This window comes from Choloepus didactylus, chromosome 7 (assembly GCF_015220235.1).
Source record: "Choloepus didactylus isolate mChoDid1 chromosome 7, mChoDid1.pri, whole genome shotgun sequence".
Classification (NCBI taxonomy): Eukaryota; Metazoa; Chordata; class Mammalia; order Pilosa; family Megalonychidae; genus Choloepus; species Choloepus didactylus.
In genome coordinates this window covers 130,872,095-130,895,545 of record NC_051313.1, presented here as the reverse complement: position 1 = coordinate 130,895,545, position 23,451 = coordinate 130,872,095, and the positions used below count along the sequence as shown (strand labels likewise).

The 23,451-nt window shown below is 36.8% G+C and overlaps 1 non-coding gene across 1 annotated transcript; it reads left to right on the top strand.

Moving 5' to 3' along the window:
- The first annotated feature begins 23,067 nt into the window (after positions 1-23,067).
- On the top strand, positions 23,068-23,174 carry LOC119541050. Its single transcript, XR_005218181.1, has one exon. It is a non-coding gene; the product is annotated as a U6 spliceosomal RNA (small nuclear RNA).
- Positions 23,175-23,451: the final 277 nt, after the last annotated feature.

Sequence of the window (23,451 nt, the reverse complement as noted above, 5' to 3'; positions counted from 1 at the left end):
CATTTATTCATTGTACATGAGATGTGGATTTGACCTTGTGTTGTCCTTCTGCATCTTGTATTATCTTGCAAAGCCTAGACATAAGACTTTCAAGCAGGCTTGTGAAAATTCTCCAACTGTGCTTTGGTTTTGAGTTTAAAACATAGTGTTCCAATCATTTGTTGGTTTTACTACAAAGATGCCTGGGGCATCCAGCTGCAACTGAGAGGGCAGACTTGTCATTGTTAGTAATTAGAAGGAGACTAGAAGTAATTCAAGGTAGCTCTGAATTCATTATACACACACACACACACACACACACACACACACACACACACACACACACATATACATATACACATATGTACACAATGTGTCAGTGAGATGTGGTTTGCTGAATTTGTTGTAGTTATGTGGGCTGTCTTTTTACCCTTGCTGCCCGGCTCATTCATTATACATGCAGGCAGTCACCAAAGAATCTGGTGCCTTGCTGTGCATCAAATATTAGTTGAAATCTTCTGGTCTTCCTCTTTGTTGGCTACCTCTCTGTGGATATAGCTATAGATTGAAATAATTCCTAACGTTAATATATGAACTAGGACGTAGTACGCACAGAGAAAACGGTTAATGAATTAATAAACAAACAAATGGGTGAATGAAAATGCTATTGCTCATAGCATTTCAAAGTCAGCAACTTAATTAACTATGTCACACTAAAGAAATTAATTAATATAGAATTGCTTAATCTTGCACACATAAGAAAAACTTCTTAGGGAGGCAAAATTCTATGGCTTCTCCTCAGTGTTGGCTTAGTTACCAAGGAGGTGGTAGACAGACAGTTGTAAAATATTTCACTTCACCTAAGGTCCCATTTCAGGGATTATTTCATTGTCTATAAAAAGGTATTAGCGACACTCATTAGCAACTGGATTTTTCTCTGCTTTGAAAGCTGACTTTCTGAAAATAGAAAGGGATGTGATTTTAGGAAATGAGTCACTTTAGCAGGGAACACAGTGCAACTGCAGAACATTAGTGGCATAGAAAACTTAATGGATGCCCCACAGTGAAAAGCATGATAAAGTAATTTGTGGTCATTTCAGCTAGTAACTTCAGACTCTGTAATTTCCAGAGCTCAAGACTCAAGTAGACAGGGATAATCATTAGAACAGTTGTGAATTGTTTATACTTGCATTTGGACAACATCTGTATAGCTTTAAAAGCTCTTCTATTAAAAGTAAAATTTTATTCAAGTTTCCTGGTCTACTCTTTGATATACCAGTATAATTCATCTGTAATTTAAACTTGCCTGGAATGGAAAAAAAATGCATTTTAATGAAGATATACACAGAAAGGATAATTAATAAATTTTCTAAATAGCCTTTCTACCATTCTCATAAACATACCTTTGTTTTTCCCTCGAATATAGTATATACTATCAATCATGTAAAGTCTTATCTTTTTCTTTAGTTGATGAGAAGTCATGATCATAAACAAAAGCTTCCGCTAAAGATAAAAATGAAAGTGGAATTGTCATAAAGAAAAGTGAAAAATGGGGATCTGGGGAATTTTAATTGGAATCAAAATGACCAGGCTGTGGATAGCTCAGAAGTGATTGTGACACCAGGCCAGGTCCATTTCTCACTGATGCTCACAGTGAGCAAACTCAGCTCCAATCCCACTCTGTGTCTCACGTATTATCATGTCACTCCACCAGAATTTTCAGGTAAACACATTAGAAACATCCATTGAGAATGAATGAGAAATATGGGGGCATTAGCTGCAGCGATTTTTTTTTTTTTTTGTCTAATTCCCTTTTACTCAAGAAGAACAAATTTCTCTACACATGTATAACAGCATGTTTAGAAAGTTATGTTTTACTAAAAAATGTATTTCAAGCCCTGATTTTCTTTATGGCAAAATACTTTTATCTCCCTTTCTTAGATAGTAGTAGTAAAGAAGACTTTTTTTTTCTTGTGGTGGCAAGGTATAAATTTACATTGGTATTTATGAGAGTTTGTGGAAGCTGTAGATTAGCATTTATAACTTCACAGGAAATTTTTAAAAGCTCAACATTTGAATACTTTGCATTCATCAGGAAGAGAGCTAGCTATTCAGTGAGATCTAAGGATGGATTATGAGTGTTGATCTAATATCCTTCAAAAAGTGAAGAAAGTGGAATGTTTTAAAGCAAATTCTAAAGCACAGATCCGTCTCTCACTTGCCTCCTGGTCAGTATTATTTACCATAAATAATTAAAGAGGTGTTAAGTTTCTTTGAACATGTGTGAAAGAAGCCTAAGATTCATGAGTCCTGTAGGTGTGAGTGACTTATTTAAAACCATTTCTATTTACACAGGACATTAAGGGCTCTTTTTGTTGTGGTGGTTTAAAACCTGCATCTTTAACCTGAATCTCCTAAAGTCCCCTTCTACTTAAGGTATTTGGTAGTCTTGTTTGATGTAACTGTTTCTGGGCAAACCAGCTTTTTTTTGGGGGGGGAGGGGGCAGGATAACTCACCCAAATCCCAGAAATATAGTTTTCCACGAGAGTCAGCATTTCTGATTCTGTCTGTGAATTCTAAATGGTGATGAGAGTCTTCTGTCCTTAGTGCTGGTGTGAAGAAAACCACAGTGAGGACAATGGGAGTTTGCTTTCCTGCAGAGTTGGAAGGATCTCTTGGGAGCAATCAAAAATGTAAAACATTTTTAAAGAGATATTTCTTTCTGCCACAAATGAGGTCAGAACTTAGTTTCCAAGTTTGAAAATTGGAACCATTTGCTACCACTTACCACTGCAGATTACAACTGAGGAAGCAGGGAATGTGAGAGTAGTGAAAATATGTGTATCTGAAAGCTTTAGACAGCATTATTATAGTGAGTCAACTTGATTAATGCCTTTTGTGCCATGTGCAAATGAAAGTGCACTAAAAGCTCTGTAAGGTCAACCCCAAGAATGTCTCGCATCCAGACATATTGGGTTCTCATGGCGGTTCTGAACTTGTGCATAAACCTTGCAGAGGTAGGTGGGTTTTTTCCCACTGGTTTAGATGGATACCTCATACTGATGATAGTCCTGGGGTACTCTGTTGCTTTAGATGAATGTGTAATAATGACCCTATTTCAAACTTCTTTTTTTATGAAAAACATAATCATTCATAGTAAGAATGTGAAACCACAAATATGTACAACCAAAATCTTTAAGCAGCCAAAATAGATGTCATCAAAGCTTGGCAGAATTGAATGTGCGTCCCAGGAGTTCGGGGACATTGTAAAGAAATGTAAAGACAGATGGTCAGCCTGACCTAGGGGGAGACCCCAACATTAAGATGCTGAGGGTGTTTGTTGGGTTCTGGAGCCATGGGAGTAGTGAGGGAAGGTTCAGCTGATTCGTGTGGCCCATATGGGGAACATTTCTGAGGGTAACCTCAGAAAGCCTCTTGAAGAGCCAGACATTCTCCCCAAGATAGCAAGCATCCATAGGCTTGTGACACATCTTCGATATCACCATCATAAAAGGACTTGTTACCCTCTTGTCTTACCCATTCTCCTGAGCCCCAATACCGAGATACAGATCCCAGAAGAGGGAAGAGAGAGAGAAAGAGAGCAGCAGATTGTGGTGTCCAGAGCTGAGAGTAACACTGGACTTGGGGAAGGAAAAGAGCATGACATACTATAGAGACTGAAATTTTAAACTGGATTAAATCAGCCTGGACTTTTTAATAACTGATAATATGTTTTAAATGATGGGAACTGATTGAGATGACATTAAAGGATAATGAAGGATTTTATAGAGCAGTTTTGAAAACAGTGGTTGGACAGAAAAATCATGTCTGTGCTGTGCTGAGTAAACTATTCAATTTAACCTCATATTCTATTTATCACCCTTTTCTTTCCCTTAGTTGTTATGCTGAATGAATGAATGAATAGAAGAGTGAATGAATTTGAACCTTATCACTAACTGTGGAGTTAAATGCATGTTTTTCTACATTTAAAACAAAATCAAAGCCTCTGTGAGCAGATGGTGGAGGCTTTTATTTTTCAGGAGACAAAGGGCCTGTCCATGCCCTTTAACTCACAGCAGTAGGAGCTGCCTTCTCCCCCATGAGTACAGTCAGCCTCGAGTAAATCACAAATTGTCAGGGAAGCCAATCTATAGCTTCCACATGTATTTTCACTTAAATTGTGAAATATACTGGTTTTCAGTGAGCTGTTTGAATTTTGAGAAAATTAACGTTTTTACATTGATGCTTTTACTTTTATTAAAACAAAACAAAACAGAACAAAACCCCACATTTTAAAAAGGATAAAACAACTTTGCCAAAAGGGAAATGGGGATTGCCAAAAATAAAATTTTAAAATCCGAATGCTTGGTATTAGCATTGACAGGGTCCAAATTCCAAAAATGATATAAATTTGACATTGTGAACTAAAATATGCCTGCTCCCTCTGTGTTACAGCTTTTAAAAGTGTTATTCCAAGAAAAGCAACTGAAACTATGAATGTTGTTTGTTGTTTTGTGGCATAGGATATTTGCTTTTATCAGAGTTTCATTGTTTGAAACAGACTCTTTCTTTTCCAATGTGAATATGAAATATCTCCTTTGGGGTTTGAGGTATGCATAAAGATATATCATTTGCCTTTTAATGGGGCTTTCTAGTGACTCCACATTTTTAAATTGTTCTATATGCATCAAGTATTCCTTACTGAATGTTCTTGCTATGTCCTCCACAAATATGGATGAAAATAATTATAGTGAGGATGGCTTCATATGATGATGTCACTCTGGAGAAAACCTGTACCACAGGGAACATTTCCAGTAAAGTATGGCAGAAACTGCAGGGTAATCAAAGTGCAAATTCCAGTTTATTTAAGCAATATTGTTCTTGCTCCTTCATTTCACAAAGCTGTCCTTTCTCATTAAATTTTTGAAAGAGAAGGAATGAATTTTACCAGCATAAATCTTAATGCTAGTTGACCTTTTTGAAAACTCTGCATGGAACGCTGGCATCAGCTGTCTTTTCACACACGTGGTGACAAAAGGAAGAAATTGAGGCTTATAAGGAGTATGCTGAATATATGCAAGACTTGAACCCTTCCAGCTTGGCTTTTATTTGAAGAGAAGTTTGTGTATATTGAAAGCATGCACTTGCTGATGAACCATGAAGGACTTGGAGAAGATATGTGTCTAAAGGTTTCTGTGTGCTCTGGATAGACTGCTGTTGAGGACTGAATCATAACCCCCATAAAAAAAACCATATTCAAGTCTTAATCTGCATTCCAGTGGGTGTACACGCATTTGTCAATAGGACCTTTGAAGCTGCTATTTTTTAAGTTAAGGTGTGGACTCATTTGTGAATAGAATTTTTGAAGATCCTATTTTGGATAAGGCCAAATTGAATCAGGGTATGCCTTAATCCATATGGCTGAAGTCCTTACAAGGCAGAGGAAATTCCAGTGTAATCAGAAAAAGTCAGAGATCAGAAGCCAGAAGCAGGGAAAGCAAGAGAAGGAGAGAGAGAGAGGGATCACCATGTAATGGAGGCAGAGATCCAACCAAGAGGCCCTCAGGATGGTGACAAGCTAGCACCAGAACACTACAGACTCTGGGTGAAAGCATGGTCTGTTTAGACCTCAATTTTGGACTTCCAGCCTTCCAAACTGTAAGACAATGAATTCTTGTTGCTTCAAGTACCCATGTGTGGTATCTGTCATAGCAAGCCTGGAAAACTAAGACAACATCCCAGGGCATTAGGCTATGATTTGACCATGCTATAGGTGGTTGTTCCATAGGAAGTGCCTTTTGAACTCTGACAACAAACAAACAAAATACCTGAAAAAAAATCAATATTATCTGTATATTGGTGGCAATTTGGCATTGTTAAGTGCCTTTATTTAATATTTATTCTTTTATTAGATGTTTATTAAGCATCAGTGATGCATAAATTGGCAGTGAACTAGGTAGAGGGATTACAAAATCAAGACAGTTCGTGCCCTTAATATGCTTATCATTAGGAGGGGCCTTCTTAAAGCTAGGAAGAAAATTATAATAGAGTGTGGTCAAATCTATGTTGGAAGGAGATCTGGGATCCTCTAGGAATGAAGGTTACAGAGTAAATATATAATAGTCTATATATTTTGTGTCTTTTTTTATTAGTCATCGTAATATATCAGACTCTAACCATGTACAAGAGTAAGACAGTTTTGTTATTATTGCCATGTACCAGAGGAGGCCAGGACCAAGGATCACCAGCAGCCAGCCCCAGAATTCCAGTCTTCAGAAGATTGCAGTGCCTTGTTAATGCCTCAGTTTGGACTTTTTCATAGCTTCAAAACCAGGAGCAGATAAATTCCCATTGTTGCCACCCATTGCATGGTATTTGCTTGAGCAGCCAAGGAAACTAAAATATATAGCTTTACATATATGTTTTAGATTTTGTCAATAATGAGGCATATATCACAGAAGGAAGACATAGTCTATTTAGCTAGATGTATATTTTTATCCATAGGGGTGGGCCTGCTTAGTAAAATATCTTAAGTGAGGGAATAACATATACAATACTAGTGTTTCAACCTGTAGCCTGAACTTCTGAGTCAACCTCACTCATTTCTTCCCATATCATATCCTTGGAGAGGTTTTGAGCAAGTGAGTTTCCAGCCGTAAGCCTATCCATTTTCAGGCCAAGCATTTTTGACAGATCAGCCACAAGTGTGGATAGATTGAAGGCCTTCTGTCCTTAACTCAAAAGAAAGTTGAGAATCCACAGGAGCGGTTTCAAAACCCAAGGCTCATGCAATATCTGACCCTGCCCATTAGCCACAGAGACGGTTCAAGCCAAACAACAATGTTTTAGCCCATATCAAACACATTGGTGAGAAAGCTCTGCAGATTTGAGTGGCAAAATTAAGGAGACTGTTAAGAGTACTTGAAGTCTATGGCCTGACCACCCCACCAGTGACTGCAAACTTTTTCTGGGTCTTCTCAGGTTGCAACCTTCCACTCTGATCCGCCATGGGCTTCTCAGGACTTAGCCATCCTATGGCTTCAGTGAGAAATACAGAAAAGTCAGGTAAGTTTCAGAATGTTACTTCACATATTCTATATAGGTTTATTTTACAAGCAGAAGGGACTTATGAAAACAGAAACCATGGTTGTTTTTTTAAAGTACTTTTCATGCCAGTTTTAACCCAAAATTGAAGAAGTCTCCTGCCTAATATCAAGCTGAAGTAAGATGTAGAATGCATCCTAAACTAGAGCCAGGGATTCTCATTCAAGTTTTTCCTGGAATAACACACTTAAAAAGCTTTCTTCTCTATTTTTATCTTAAACAAATATGGAGAAGTTAAATTTTATGGTGATGCCTTGGTGACATCAAGTTTCTAAAGTGGGAAGCAAATTTTGTTTAGAAAATACAATCTACGTAATCTTAGAGTGTTTTTATGTTTTATCCTATTTGTTAGGAGAATATATCTTGATGGGAATATTGAAGATTAATAAGTACTAATTATTAAGCAGGAGATGAAATTGATTAGTCCTGACAAAGTTTATACATATAAATGCATAATTTATGTATCTATGCATGTATTTACATATATAAAATATAGAGACAGAGTGGTATTTAAATAAACAGTATAATTTCTCTTTTCAATTTGTATGGAATTTATGAATTTCTCATCACATTAGTAGGAATTCTGAAATGGATTTATGTAATTAAAACTAGATTTAAAATGATTGTTAAATCCATTACTGTGATTGCTCTTATTAGCAATTTAACTTTGCCCTAATACATTTTATTCTATTTTATGCACAGCAGCTCTCCATTTCCCACAGGAGTGAGATATGGTTGCATCATCAACTCCAAAGACAGATTTATACAGATTAGCATCTTCAACAAGAGTGTAAGAGAGGCATGTAGATGAGTAAAATGTAATCATAATCACTCACTATGAATTTCCTGGGACAAAATTATACTTAAACAGCAACAACAAAAGGTGAACTTGGTTAACATGATTGATGGCCAGTTCTCTCTAGCTAATCATTCAACACAGCGCTGGTGATATCCCAGTAAGTTCTCATCAAACAGCTTTGTTCTAGCTTTGATCTGGTATCTACCATTTACCCCATGTTGAACCTTAGTCATTTTAGCTTTTCCCTTTCTCAGTGTACTCATCTGTAAAGTGAGGAGAGACTAACAGTGTTTGTTAGGATGTAATATAAGTGGAATAATACTTAACATGTTATGAGAATTAAATGGTGTACTATTTAAATGGTGTGAGGAAGCACTTAGCAGAGAGCCTGGCACATAGTGAGCTCCCAATATTTGTTGGCTATTGTTATAGTACCTGAAAATTGCATTTTACTAATATTTGAGTAGCTGTGTTTTTCTTGTTACTTATCCATAATAATTGACCACATCAGATATTTGTTTTGAGCCATAACAGGGATGAAGTCCAAAGATAAAACTCTTATTATAATTGTAAATAATCATCCTAAGTGAACTTCAATTATAAACTCTTGGGCAAGCATATTCTTTATGAAGGCAAAGATAAGAAAGCTGAGGCAACAAAGAAATTTCCCCCACTTTTTCCCTTGCAAGCCCCAGGACAAAATAAAATTGATGGGTCTCGAGTAACGATTCTATCATTTTGGCCACCTGGATCATGTCTGGCCAAGACAGAAGAAAAAGTTTCTTGTTTCACTAATGGAGTTTTTAGGGCATTGCTTCCAATCTTTCTTCGGTAAGCTTAGACTCAGTAGAGAGCTCAGTCTGAAGTACAACAAATCATGAGTTAGGGATGCATGTGTGGACGAGATTGCTCTCTGAGATGCCTGAAGACATTAAAGACAGATACCCTGATTGCACATGGAGGCTCAAGCCGCAGAATGGAAAACTCAAAGGTTAGCACTTTGGAATATTTATTTTGTCTACTTCTAAAATATTTGGTCTGGAACATTTAAACTGATACTTTATTGGTGTATACACTTGTCCAAATTTACAGCAGCCAAACTGCATGGAGCTTTAGGGACGTGAGTTCCTGGCTAGCTGATTGTTTAGAAAGTCCATATGTGAAAAGCCTGATCTTTCTGTGAACATACATAAAAAGCAGGTCAAGCCAAGAGTATGGAAAATGAGATAATGGGAGATTCAGAGAATATTCCCATGGGGGCCAGTTTCTCTGATGTCCAACTGAACTACATATTAATGAAGGATGAAAACCTCTCACAACTGATAAGCAGGCTGTCTCCTGGCAATTATCATAGCTCCTGCTGCAAAATAGATAGTTTATTTGGACTTTATCCATTTCTTGACTTGCTCTCTGTGAGGAAGCATGGCCTCAAATAATTGCAGGTCTATTAGCACATCAATTACCTAAAGACCTTGATTTTATCAAGCAGTGGATTTTAATCAATCGCTGCAAATGTTATTGAGAGATTAGTTGTCCCAGAGAATAAAATTAACTACAATTAGACTGTAATAACACGTATTTTCCAGTTCCTGTAGAATTAAGGCATTTTGCTGCTACCTTATAGAGAAAAAATGTGTTTAAACTTTTGCATAATTACTGGAATTAATGTTACCTTTTAATTTCCTTCCTTGTGAGAACTCAAAGGACAAAACTAATAAGTACATAACTTGCACTTTATTAATAAATTCACTTTATGTATTTCAGAGTTCTTACTACATATGACAATTTGACATAATTAATCTAAACTAAAAAGTTTGTTCAAGAAGGATCTCATTTCAATCCTGAAATTCCATCCAGTGTTTTTAAAGCCTTATTGGTTGAATAAAACAAGGGAACAGGAAAGGGAATAACAAGAGGTGATCAGAAAAAAAGCAGAGAGGCCCAATGATAGTCAGTTGAGGTAACAAGTGCCCACAGGGCAGATCTGGAGACATGTGAGCATTCTGTCAGACATCCGGAAATACTGGGGAAGGAACTTACTAAAATACTGGACTTCTGTATTCAGGCTGAATGAGAGACTATTACAGTGTTTATAATTTATTTTCAAATACTTCAACACACAATATGCTTCAACTCCAGGGCCATTAAGTTTCTCTCATCAAGAATCCACACTCCAAAAGTGTTGCCTAGCCTTATCCGTATTTCAGTCTACACCTGAGGATATTCTAAGTACCATAATAAATGTCAGCCGTGGGTTTGCTGGGTAAAATGAGTGACTTGTTATTTAGCATGATCACTGGTAGAACTGTACTCTGATTATATAAAATGAAAATCATTCCAAATATGTGACTTGGCTAAAATATTTCAGCCATGTTCCACTCACTTCCATGGCTGGACAGTAAGAATTCAGGGAGACCTAAAGTCAGTGCCTTGGGGGATGGTCCCTGATGTTTGATTGCCAAATGGTTGTGTGGTTGGCCCTTGACTGCCTGAGGCTGGGTACAATAGACACAGTTTCCTGCTTCTGGAACATTGTAACACCTACTGCTTGTGAAACTTTAATTCAGGGTAGTGGCAGGGCATATACAAAGGCAGAAAGAGGTTTCAGCAAGCTTACAGAGGTAATATTAACAATTTTGTGCTTGATTACTCATAAATGTTTAATTTATTCTGTATTTGTGGCAGAATTTAGTCTAGAGCTTATTTTCATTATAACCTGGTAACAAGGTTATGTAGGAGTTACTAACTTAATAGTTCAAATTATTCGGTGATTAAATTCCTCCACCAGAAATAATTTGAGTTGTTCTTGTCCAGATTGGCTTAGGTCACTTTGCAACAGGTCATCAGGTTGTTCCTATTTTGGTATTAAATAGAAGTATTACCTTTGAAGACAAAAAGGTCAAAAGTTTCTGAGTTACACTTCGTTTGTGATCTTCTTAGTGTTGTAAAGGACCACAACATTCTAGCTTTAAAATGGGTTTTTCACCTAAACTTGAGGGACCCATGAACCTATAAGGAGAAAATTACATTTTTAGTTTCATTAACTACTAACAGAATTTAGTTTGTCCTTCATTTTTGAATGTAGAAAATGGCAGCAATATTAGCACTACCTGTTATTTTGTTATTGATAGGTATCATAGATATTTTTCATATCACTTTCAAGTTGCAGATAGGCTCATCACCACTTAAAAATGATGGTAGTTATTAGACCAACTGCTAAATCTCATTATTTAGTGTGTCAGTAAAGAATTACATGAATTACTATATCACAAACTTTTTTTCTTAACACTTTGATAATTTTCTTTACATATAGTTGGTTTCCTTTTTAATCCTATTAATTTATCTTACGCATTTAAAAATATTATTTGGGGATGATGCCAAACACCAGACTGGCACAGGTTTCCATGACAAAAAAAAAAGGCTGAGAACCTCTATCCTAGAAGGTGCCTTTGCTACCTGCCCTATTGGCAAAATTAAACTTATCTGCCTGAACTATTTCCTTGTTATGTTATAGAGATAAGTGAATGGTGTGTGGGTGTGTCTGTGTGTGGATAAGGGGTGGGGTTCAGGTGCCAGAATCTAAAGAATAAGAGCAGTTAGTGGAGCAGTTCCAAGAGACAAAATGGATAGAATAAGTGTGAAGTTGGTGGTCTGCATTTTTTTGAGAATCTCTTTTCCAGTTTGTAGGATGAAGGAAGAGAATTTCATGGGCAACCGTGTACTAAGAATTCTTACCTAACTCCTCTCCTGCCTCTACTCTCCTCCTGTTGGCGAAGAGCCTCAAGAACTAAAACAGGCATTTGGGAAGGGTGGTGTGCAGGCAACTGCAGCCTTCAGAACTGTGATGCTGGGCCACAGACTTTCAGGTCTTTTGGTCCAGTCATTTCAGTGTTGTGCATTTCATTTTAATGGGGAGAAAGTCTCTGATACCACATTCATTTGACTCATCCTACTTGCATCCAAATGTGTGTTGTCCAAAGCAGGGAGGGTGTTATTGATCCTTGGTTGCCCTGAAGTAGATGTGTCTATGCTTGGCGAGTCTTTCCTGGAGAATCCTTGTTTGACTCATTTGTGAACCCAGAAGAGAAGTGAGTGGAGAGTGCCAGGCAAGTCATAGGTATTTCTGTCTTAAACTATGTTTTACCCCTCAGAGATGTGTCCTGTGGGTGTCTGCCAGGAAACCTCAGGTGTGGAAAAGCAAAAACTATGAGGTGTGATTTGTCTGGTTAGAATCCTGATCATACCCCTTAGTAGTTGTTCCAGTTTGCTGAAGCTGCTGGAATGCAAAATACCAGAAATGGGTTGGCTTTTACAAGGAGGGTTTCTTAGTTCACATGTTTACAGTACCCAGGCCATGAAAATGTCCAATTAAGGCATCAGTAGGATGATACCTTCTCTGAAGAAAGGTCATGGCATCTGGGTTCCTCTGCCACATGGGAAGGCACATGGCTGGAGTCTGCTGGGCCCCTCCTGGGGTTAGCTTCTGGTTTAGGTTGCCTTCTTCAAAATGTCTCTGGGCTTCTGTCTTAGCTTCTCTCTGTCTCAGCTCCTGTGCATTCTTGCTTGTTTCTCCCAGGGTGTTTCTCTCTAAGAATCTGGGGGTGCTCTCTTACTTTCTCTGGGACAAATTCTGTATATCATCTCTTAGCTTCTCTCCTGGTTCTGGTTTCAACATCCGTCTCAGTAATGTCTCTGGGCATTTTCTCTCTAAGCATCTCTGAGCTCTCTTCAAAATATCTCTCCCTTTTATCCTCTAATAGAGGAGGCCAGTAAACTAATTAAGATCCACCTTGAATGGGTGGGGTCACATCTCCATTGAAATAATCCAATGAATGGGTCCCACTCACAGTTGGGTGGGTCACACCTCCATGGAAACAACCTAATCAAAAGATCTCACCTGAAATAGGTCTGCCCCCACAAGAGTGGATTAAAAGACCATAGTCTTTTATGGTACATAACAGATTCAAACCAGCACAGTAGTTAAATGACCTATATCAGTCATTTCCTTTTCTAGAGGTTTAATTTCCACATCTATAAAATGGCAACAATAATATCTCTCTTTTGTGTTTCTGTGAGATATAAATGATATCCAAATATTATTATATTATATTATTGGTATATATTATATTATATTATTAGTATAATCTATGTACTCATTGAATATAAATTTCCCCACTTCCATCCTGCACTGGAATCAAATAGCTCAGGATAATCAGTAAGCACCAAATGGGACAAATTTTCTCTTTCTGAAAAATCTGTGGCAAGAATATTTCCTTTATTTTAATAAAAAATAGAGAAGAGCCTCAATTTCTTTTTATTACTATTTCAGTGACTAAAGATCATGGTACAAATTAGCTTTCTAGAAGGACCTAGTAAAATTAAGCAGCAGAAACACAGTTTATAAAAATAGCTGCTTCATTTCCACATAAGAAAATATTGTCTCATTTATTCAGTCATTCAACAAGCTCCTCTTATTTATAGACAGCCATGTAGAAACCATTAGAAAAAACTGGAGTAGGAAGAGTGAATATATGTGGGTGTAGACTGTGAAGTTTCTCCTCAAGTAGTTTACATAGTACTTTGAGAAACAAAGCATTATCAAACATGAGACTTTGTGAACACTCAAATATCCTGGTCTCCTACATCTTCCGGCATCTCAGCAATTGGTATGCCCACAACCATCGCTCCCTCAAATTAGGAATTATCTTTGTTCCTCTCTGTCTTAGTTTCCTAGGGCTGCCATAACAAAGTACAATGAACGGGATGGCTGAAAAGAGCAGATATTGGTTTCAAAATTCTGGAGGCTAGAATTCTGAAATCAAGGTGTCATAAAGGCCATGCTCCCTCTGAAATCTGTAGGGAAGAATCTGTTCCATGCCTCTCTCCTGGCTTCTTTGGCAGTGGCCAACAAGCTTTGGCATTCCTTGACTTGTGGCATAACCCAATCCCTGTCTCCACTGTTACATGGCCATTCCCCCACACCCCACCCCTATCTGTCTGTCTGTCTGTCTCTCTCTCTCTCTCTCTCCCTCTGACTTTTCTCCCCTACTTTTAAGAAAACCAGTCATATTAGATTAGGGCCCACTAGACTCCAGTATGACCTCACATGTAACTTTTCTAATTCTATCTGTAACGGCTCTATTTACAAACAAGGTCACATTTGGAGGTACTGGGGATTAGGACTTCAACATGTCTGTTTTTTTTTGGGGGGGGGCACAATTCAATCCATTACTCTCTTTCTTTCATTTCCCTACATTTAATTCATCAGTAAGTCTACTCTTCTTCACTCGTAGAAGATAAACCAAATCCAATCACTTCTAGACCAAGCCATCATCATCTCTTGGCTGGATGACTGAAATAAGCTCCTAAGTCATCTCCCTGCTTTCACTCTTCCTCTTCCAAAATCAGTTCCCCACACAGAAGCCAGAGTGATATTTGTTAAAATTTATATTATGTCCAGTCACTCTCCTACTTAAAACCATCTCACAATTTCCACTCTCAGTTAGACTCTGATTCAAATGCATTAACCTAGATTTCAGAATCCAACATGAAATCCTTGTGTGCACTTTCTGCCTCACTCATCATCTCCCAGGCTCTTTCCCATCTGTGGGTGTCCCTGTTAGTGACCCTGCCTTTCATTGCTCTTCTGCTGATTCTCAAATTAATGGCTTTTTTTTTTTTTATGTCACCCAGCTCTACTGGAGGCTTTCAAGGCCATAGATCACTTGGCATCACTTCAACCTATTTTAATTCTCTGCTTTGCAATTATCACTATTTGATTTTTTTCTTATTATTTAATAGTTAACAGCCATATTGTGTTTCCTGTGCATCAGGCACCATTTGGTTGTCCTTCAGTGAGGGTAACCTCTTGTTGATGCCTTAGTTTGGATACTTTCATGACCTTAGAATGTAAATTTGTTGACTAATAAACCCCCATTGTAAAAGCCAATCCATTTCTGGTATTTTGCAGTATAGCAAACTGGAACATATGTATATACCACATTTTATTTATCCATCCTTTGGTTGATGGTTGATGGATGCTTGAGTTGCTTTTGTCTTTTGGCAATTGTGAATAATGCTGTTATGAACATCAGTGTGCAAATATCTGTTTGAGTCTCTGCTTTCAGTTCTTTCAGGTATTTACCTAGTAGTACGATTGCCATGTGGTAGTTCTATACTTAGCTTTCTGAGGAACTGCCATACTGTCTTCCACAGTGGCTGAACCATTTTACATTGCACTAGCAATGAATGAATGTTCCTATTTCTCTGCATCCTCTCCAACACTTATAGTTCTCCAGTTTTTGTTTTTTTTTCCAATAGTAGCCATTTTAATGGGTATGAAATTGTACCTCACTGTGATTTTGATTTGCATATCCCTGATAGCTAATGATGTTGCACATCTTTTCATGTCCTTTCTGGCCATTTGTATATTTTCTTTGGAGAGACGTCTGTTGAAGTCTTTTGCCCATTTTTAAATTGGGTTGTCTTTTTATTAAGTTGAAGAATTTATTTATTCTGGAGAGTAAACCTTTATCAGAAATGTGGTTTCCTAATATTTTCTCCCATTATGCAGATTGTTGTTTTACATTCATGATAAAGTCCTTTGAGGAACACTAGTTTTTAATTTTGATGAGGTCCCATTTATCTATTTTTTTTTTTTTTTTATTGCTTGTGTTTGGGGTGAAAGTCAAAGAAACCACTGCCTAACTCAAGTCCTGAAGATGCTTCCTCACACTTTCTTCAATGAGCTTTATAGATCTAGCTATTAATATTAAGGTCTTTGATCCAATTTGAGTTCATTTTTATATATGGTGTGAGGTAGGGGTCCTCCTTTTTTTTTTTTTTTTTTTTTTCTTCTCTGCAAGCCAAGGTCCAGTTTTCCCAGCATCATTTGTGAAGATACTATTTTTTCCATATTTACTGGTCTTTGCCACCTTGTCCAAACTCATTTGGCTTTAAATATGAGGGTTGATCTCTGAGCTCTCAATTCTACTCCATTGGTCTACATGTCTGTCCTTGTGCAAGTACCATGCTGTTTTGATGACTGTAGCTTGGTAATAAGTTTTAAAATTGGGAAGTGTAAGTCCTCCAACTTCATTCTTCTTTTTCAAGATTACTTTAGCTATTCAGAGCCCCTATTGTTCCATATAAATTTGACAATTGACTTTTCCAATTCTGCAAAGAATGTTGTTGGAATTTTGATTGGGATTGCATTGAATCTATAAATTGCTTTGCAATTAGCATCTTAATGATATTTAGTCTTCCAGTCCATGAGCACAAAATGTCCTTCCATTTATTTAGGTCTTCTTTAATTTATTGTAGCAATGTTTTGTAGTTTTCTGTGTATCCTTGGTTAGATTTTTACTAGATATTGATGTTTTACTTGCTATTTTTAATGGAATATTTTTCTTGATTTCTTCTTCCTATTCTTCATTGTGTGTGTGTAGAAACTATACTAAATTTTGGGTGTTGATCTTGTACCCTACCCCTTTGCTGAATTCATTGATTAGCTCTAGGAGTTTTGTTGTGGATTTTTCAGTATTTTCTGAATATATGATCATATCATCTACAAATAGGGAAAGTTTTACTTCTTCCTTTCCAATTGGGAAGCTTTTTATTTCTTTCTATTGCCTAACTGTTCTGGCAAAAATTTCCAATACAATGTTGAATAACAGTGGTGGCATTGGGCATTCTTGTCTTGTTCCTGATCTTAAAGGGAAAGGTTTCAGTCTTACACCATTAAGTTGGATCTTAGCTGTGGGCTTTTCATATATGACCTTTATCATGTTGAGGAAAGTTCCTTCTGTTCTTAGTGTTCTAAGTGCTTTTATCAAGAAAGGCTACTGTATGTTGTCAAATACCTTTTCGGAATCAATTTAGATGATCTTTTCTTTTTTTCCTTCATTGCGTTAATGTGGTGTATTATGTTAATTGATTTTCTTATGTTGAACAAACCTTTCACACAAGGGAAAAATCCCACTGGATCATGGTGTATAATTCTTTTAATATACTGTTTGATGTGGTTTGCTAGTATTTTGTTGAGGATTATTGAATCTATATTCATAAGAGATATTGGTCTGTAGTTTTTTTTTTCTTTTGGTATCTTTATTCAGCTGTGGTTTGAGGGTGATGTTGGCCTCAGAAAATGAATTAGGGAGTGTTCCCTCATCTTTAATTTTTTGGAAGAGTTTCAGCAGAATTGGAGTTAAGTTTTCTTGAAATGTTCAGTAGAATTCCCCTATGAAGCCATTTGGTCCCGGGCTTTTCTTTGTTGAGAGGTTTTGATGACTGATTTAATTTCTTTACCAGTAATTGGTTTGTTGAGATCTTATATTTCTTCTTGAGTCAGTGTAGGTAGTTTGTGTGTTTCTAAGAATTTGTCCATTTCAACTAGTTTATATAATTTATTGACATACAGTTGTTCATAGTATCCTCTTATAGTCCTTTTTATTTCAGCAGGGCTGGTAGTAATGTCCCCCTTTTCATTTCTGATTTTCATTATTTGTATCCTCTCTTTTTCTTTTGTCAGTCTAGCTAAAGGTTTGTTAATTTCATTGATCTTCCCAAAGAACCATTTATTGCTTTTGTTGACTCTCTCTATTGTTTTATTTCCTTCCTTTTGCTCATTTTGGTTTTAGTTTGCTCTTCTTTTTCTAGTTCTTCCAGTTTTAAGGTTAGGTGTCTGAGTTGAAGTCTTTCTTCTTTTTTGATGCTTGCATTTAGATCTCTAAATTTCCCTCTGAGCACTGCCTTTACTGCATCCCATAAGTTTTAATATGTTGTATTTTCATTTTCATTCACCTCAAATTATTTCCTAATTTCATTTCTGATTTCTTCTTTAACCCACTGGTTGTTTAAAAGTATGTTGTTTAATTTCCAAATATTTGTGAATTTTCCCTTTCTTCTTCTCTTGTTGATTTCTAGCTTCATTCCATTGTGGTCATAGAATATGCATTGCATAATTTCAATATTTTTGAATTTTGTGGCCTAACAAATGGTCTATCCTGGAGAATGATCCATGTGCACTCAAGAAGAATGTATATTCTGTGTTTTGTATTTCTTGAGTACAGTATTCCATATTTGTCTGTTAGGTCTAGTTGGTTTGTATATCATTCAAGTCTTGTACTTCCTTACTGATCTTCTGACTAGATGTTCTATCCATTATTGAGAATAGGGTGTTAAAGTCTTCTATTATTAATGTAGAACCTTCAACTTCTCCCTTCAAATCTGTTACTATTTGCTTCCTATATTTTGGGGCTCTGCAGTGAATATATATTTATAATTGTTACATCTTCCTGTTGAATTGCCCTTTTATCAGTATTAAATGACCATCATTGTCATTGTAACTGTTTATGACTTAATGTCTGTTTTCTCCAATATTAGTATAGCCTCTCCAGCTTTCTTTTGGTTACTACTTGCATGTATATTTTTTCCATCCTTTCACCCTCAATGTACTTGTATCTTTGAATTTAAGGTGATTTCTCTTGCAGACAGCGTGTAGTTGGATCATGCTTTTTAATCCATTCTGCCAATCTCTGCTTTTTGACTGTAGAGTTTAATACATTTATATTTAAAGTTACTACTGACAAGACAGAATTTTCTTTTGCCATTTTGCTATTTAGCCTCTGTAAGTCTTATATCGTTTTTGTCCCTCACGTCTGTTAATGCCTACTTTATATTTATTTTCTGTGTTGTACCATATTTTGTGCCTTCTCATTTCTATCTAGATATATTTTACTTGTGATTACCATGGGGTTAAAATTTAACATTCTAAATATAGAACAATCATGTTTGGTTTCATACCAACTTTTCAATAGCATCACATATACTTATCCTATACTCCTCTGTCCCCCCACCATGTTTTGGTACTTGTTGCTATTTTTATCTTTGTACATTGTATGTCCAGCAATATAGATTTATCATTACATTTTTTGCATTTACATTTTAGCACCTGTAGGAGGTAAGAATAATACAATAATACAATACAATAATGCTGGTATTTATAATTGCCCAAATGGTTTCCTTTACCACAGGTCTTTATTTCTTTATGCTGCTTTGAACCACTGTGTAGTGTTTTTTGATTTCAGTCTGAAGAACTCCCTTTAGCTTTACTCTTAGGGATTTCTAGTGGTGATGAACTCCCTCAGCTTTTATCTGAGAATGTGTAAATCTGGCCCTCATTTTCGAAAGAAGGTTTTGCTGGTTAATCTGGCCCTCATTGTGGAAAGAAGGTTTTGCTGGATATAAAATTCTTGGCTGGCAGTTGTTTTCTTCTAGCACTTTAAGTATTTCAATCCACTGCCTTTTTGCCTCCATGGTTTCTGATGAGAAATTGATACACAAACTAATTGAGACTCCCTTGTATGTAATACATCGTGGGTTTTTCGTTTGTTGTTGTTGTTGTTGTTGGTTTTCTTGCAGCTTTCAGAACTCTCTCCTTGTCCTTTGCATTTAATAGTGTGATCAATATATGACAGGTATTTTTATTCATATTTATCTTGTTTGATGTTCTCTGTGTTCTTGAATGCGCATATTTACATCTTTTCCTAAGTTTGGGAAATTCACTATCATTATTTCTTTGACTATTCATTCTGCCTCTTTGTCTCTTTCTTCTCTTTCTGGGACTTCCATAATGCATTTGTTGGTATGCTTCATGGTGTCCCATAGCTGTCAGGCTATTTTCACTTCTAATACATCTTTTTTCATGGTATTCCTCAGCCTGACTCATTTCAAGTGCCTTCTCTTCAAGTTCACCGATTCTTTCTTCTGGCAGCTCCAATCTGCTCTTGGAACCTTCCTGGACATTTTTCATTTCAGTTACTGTGTTCTTCAAATCCAATAATCTGTTTAGTTCCTTTTAAAAATTCTGTTTCTTTAGTTGTCTCTCATATTGTTCATTCATTGTTTTCCTGATAGCCATTAGTTCTTTCACCATTAGATCATTTTTTAAAGGCTTTTTGTGTTATGTCCACTTGCTCATCTTCATTTGTGTTTTCTTTTTTTTTAATCCTCTTCCTTTGGCCATCATTTCCTGTTTCTTTGTCTATCTTGTACCTTTTTGTTTCACATTGTATATTTTAATATTTTAAAATGTTAACTCTGGGATTTATTGCCTGTGATGTCTGTTTCTTGGTTTTGAAACCAGCTGGGGATTAGACAGAGATTTTTTTGAGCTTCAGACCTCCTATCAGAAGGTCTGCCCAAGGCAAATGCAGTATGCAGAGTTTTCCCCATCTTTCTGAGCTTCTGTCTTGTCCTGGGCTTTTGCTTGTTAGTTTTTTTGGAGTTCCCCTATTTATAGGAGTTTGGTTATCACCTGTTTCCCAAGAGACAGACCTCCTTCTCCTGGGTGTTTGAAGCTGGCAGGCATTTGTCTAAGACTGTCTGCCTCTATAGTTTTTTACAGTCCTTTCATTGTCTCAAGCTGCTTTTGACTAGAGGGCAAATTCGGTGGGGAGAGTCACCCCTGAGAGGAGTTTCCTAAGTCAGTCTTCCCCAACCAGAATAGGTCCAGGGACACACGGAGGAGGTGCAGAACAACTCCAAAGTGCCCTGGGGGAGGGGATCAGGTAGGACTCCAGAAGCTTCTCCGACAGTTCCCTGAAGCTGAGCTTTCCTGGACTGTCCAGCAAATGCAGCCCTTCAGCTAACTGTCCCCTGCAGCCCTGAGGATGCACTGTGTCTTTAAATTTCCACAACCTCTGGCTAGGATTGAAACAATGGCTGCTGCTACCTTGTCCAGGGTGGGTTGAAACAACAGGTACCCTCAGAGCTGGGTCCTCAGTGATCCTAATTAAAAGCCGTGGTCAGCGATTGGTTGTACCACCCCTGTTCTTGGGGAAGAGGATCTCTATGTCCCTTTCTGCCACCAGTGAGCTAGCTAGGGACTGGGCCCCATGGTGGCCTGCTGTGTGAGTGAGGGATGTGTGCCAGTAGTTGCTGCTTGGACAGAGTAATTTACTGGTCATTACTGTAGTTTACCAGCCTCTTCTTCCTGTTCTTCCCTGGATGCTGTACAGTGTTCTGTGCCCTCTAGAGTTTCAAAATAGTTGTTTCAGATTTCCTGCTTGTTTCATAGTTGTTTCAGTTGAAGGACTGAGTCCTGGAGTGCCCTTACTCTGCCGTCTTCCCCAGAAGTCTTCAGGAATAAATATTCAAATATAAAGTGCCATCACAAAAATTCCAAGTAACTGTCAAGATTATTCAAAATTGAATTGTCTGCTCAAAATTGAATAGAAGTTTACACAAACACACACACTTTAAGTTGGAGAATTATTATTGCCTGTGAATGTTAACTAACAATTTTCCAAGTGTTATACTGAAAGTCACTTAAAGGTTTATCAATTGAAATAGAAAGGAAACATTTACTCCTGTAAGGACAATTCTTTCTTTATAGCCTTTTATGTTTTACTTGCAAGTTTCAGCTGATATCACATATTTTTGTTGTTGTTATTCCTCTTCCCTCTTTGCCCCCATACAAATAATAGAAGTTTCTTAAACCATGTTTGAAAAACCAATCCTAGTCTTTATGTTTTTAAAATGACATAATTAAATATGATTGCTGTGGAGTGTTTATGTTACTTGGGGAACGGGTAAGATAAAAAGAATTGCTCAGGCAATTTTCATGCCTTTCTACTTGAGTATTGTCAGAATGAAACCTGTGTGTCTATAATTCTGTCTTCAAATTACCTATAATAGTCAATTTCTTAAATAAAACAACATTGTGTCTGATTCTTAATGTAATACCTAGTCATTGTAGCACATTTTCATAATGTAGAAAAGTATAAAAAACAACACAATGCCATATGTGGAGATAATCACTTTTAATATCTGGTATCTACCAGTTTTATTTCAATACATAAATGTGCACTTTTAATGAAAATGGGATAATTCTATAATATTGATTTGCCACCTTCTTAATATAATATGAACACTTTATTATGTCATTAAATAATTTTTATAAAATAATGATTACTTAATACCCCTTTCACTATTTCACTATTCCTTATTATTGGATTTCTAGATTGTTTCCAATTGCTCCCTATTAAAAGCCTAATATAAAGACATGCTTTAAATGAATTATAGTTATTTTGTGTACATTCCTAGCAGAAGTTGTATGCAATCTTAAGGTTTTGGAACCCTATACTTTTCTCTCATTGAAATTGTCACAATGGTTATTTATATAAGCATTGGGTAATGTCTGGTTCTCACGTTAGAATATAAGTTCCAGGAGGGCAGAGACCACATCTATCTTTTTCATCTCTCTATCCTCAATGCCAACATGTTGAATTTCAACCTGTTTAAATGTAATGGAACAGTACACCAAGTAAAGGAAATAGTGTGAGGTTGTAAAGTTTTATGTTTGGCCTAAGTCTAATTCTCTGTCTAATGGCAATTCTGAGAACACATGAATTCTCTATAATTAAATAAGCCCTTAAGCAAAGAATAGAACTCACCAGATATGATGAAATGAAAGTATGCTTTCTTGATGCCTACTGCCACTAAAGATCCAGAGGAATGGAATTGAAGGTTCCTAGCTCAGGAAAAAGTAAGCAGAGTAGCTAATCACCACTTCAGCCAGGATCCAAACTCTATAATGAAAGGAAAGGGGCAAAGGCATAGTCACTGAGCTGGAAGCCTAAAGTTTCCTGGGGAGGGCTTTGTTGGCTTGTCCAGTTAGGAACGGGACTAATAGGTATAACAGAGGCAGATGGTCATGCGTGGTCTTTTTCACCAAACTGTTCTGTGGAGCAGGCTCGATAATCCATTGGGTTATCTGGATTGAATCAAGAGTTTTATCCTGCATAGTTGGTTAAACATTCACAGACAAGCTAACACAAATACAAATAACCCATACACCCTCACAGAGTATATCTACAGAATGTTCCAGAAAAAATGGCAAATGCTTTGGAGGTGATGATAAAAGTAACTGCTGTCATTTTCTTACCAAATTTAGCCATAGTTGGTTTGGGTTCTAGGCACACTGTAGCTCTTTTCCAGTCTGAATAAATGTTGAGCAGGTGACAACCCTATAGTTTATCCGATGCAAATGAAAGGGCCCTTCAAATAAATTCCTTATGTTAAATGTGGAGAGTTCGGCCGAATTTCTAGCATTAACAATTATGCCTTTTTATGCTGTTTATCTACTGCTATGGGCATGGCCCTTTTTTCAATCCCCATTTAAGTGCTCACTTTGGCAGCACATATTTTAAAATTTGAACGATACAGAGAAGATTAGCATGGCTCCTGTATAAGGATGACATGCAAATTCGTGAAGCATTCCATATTTTCCTGAATTTGATGTTAAAATGTCATTCATGGGTGATAGTATATAAATTAAGATTGCACAATTGAAAAATTTACAAAGTGAAAGACTATCTGCAAATAATATAATTATAATTATGTTTTCAAACAATGAAACTATGCATAGACTTCCAGCTTCCTATAATGGGGAAGTAGCTCCTACCAAACTAACCCCAAACTTGGTAAAAAAAAAAAAAAAATGTATATATATATCTCTCTCTCAACTAACTGAAAGCAATAGAGAGGAAGCAAAGCAAAGGCAGGT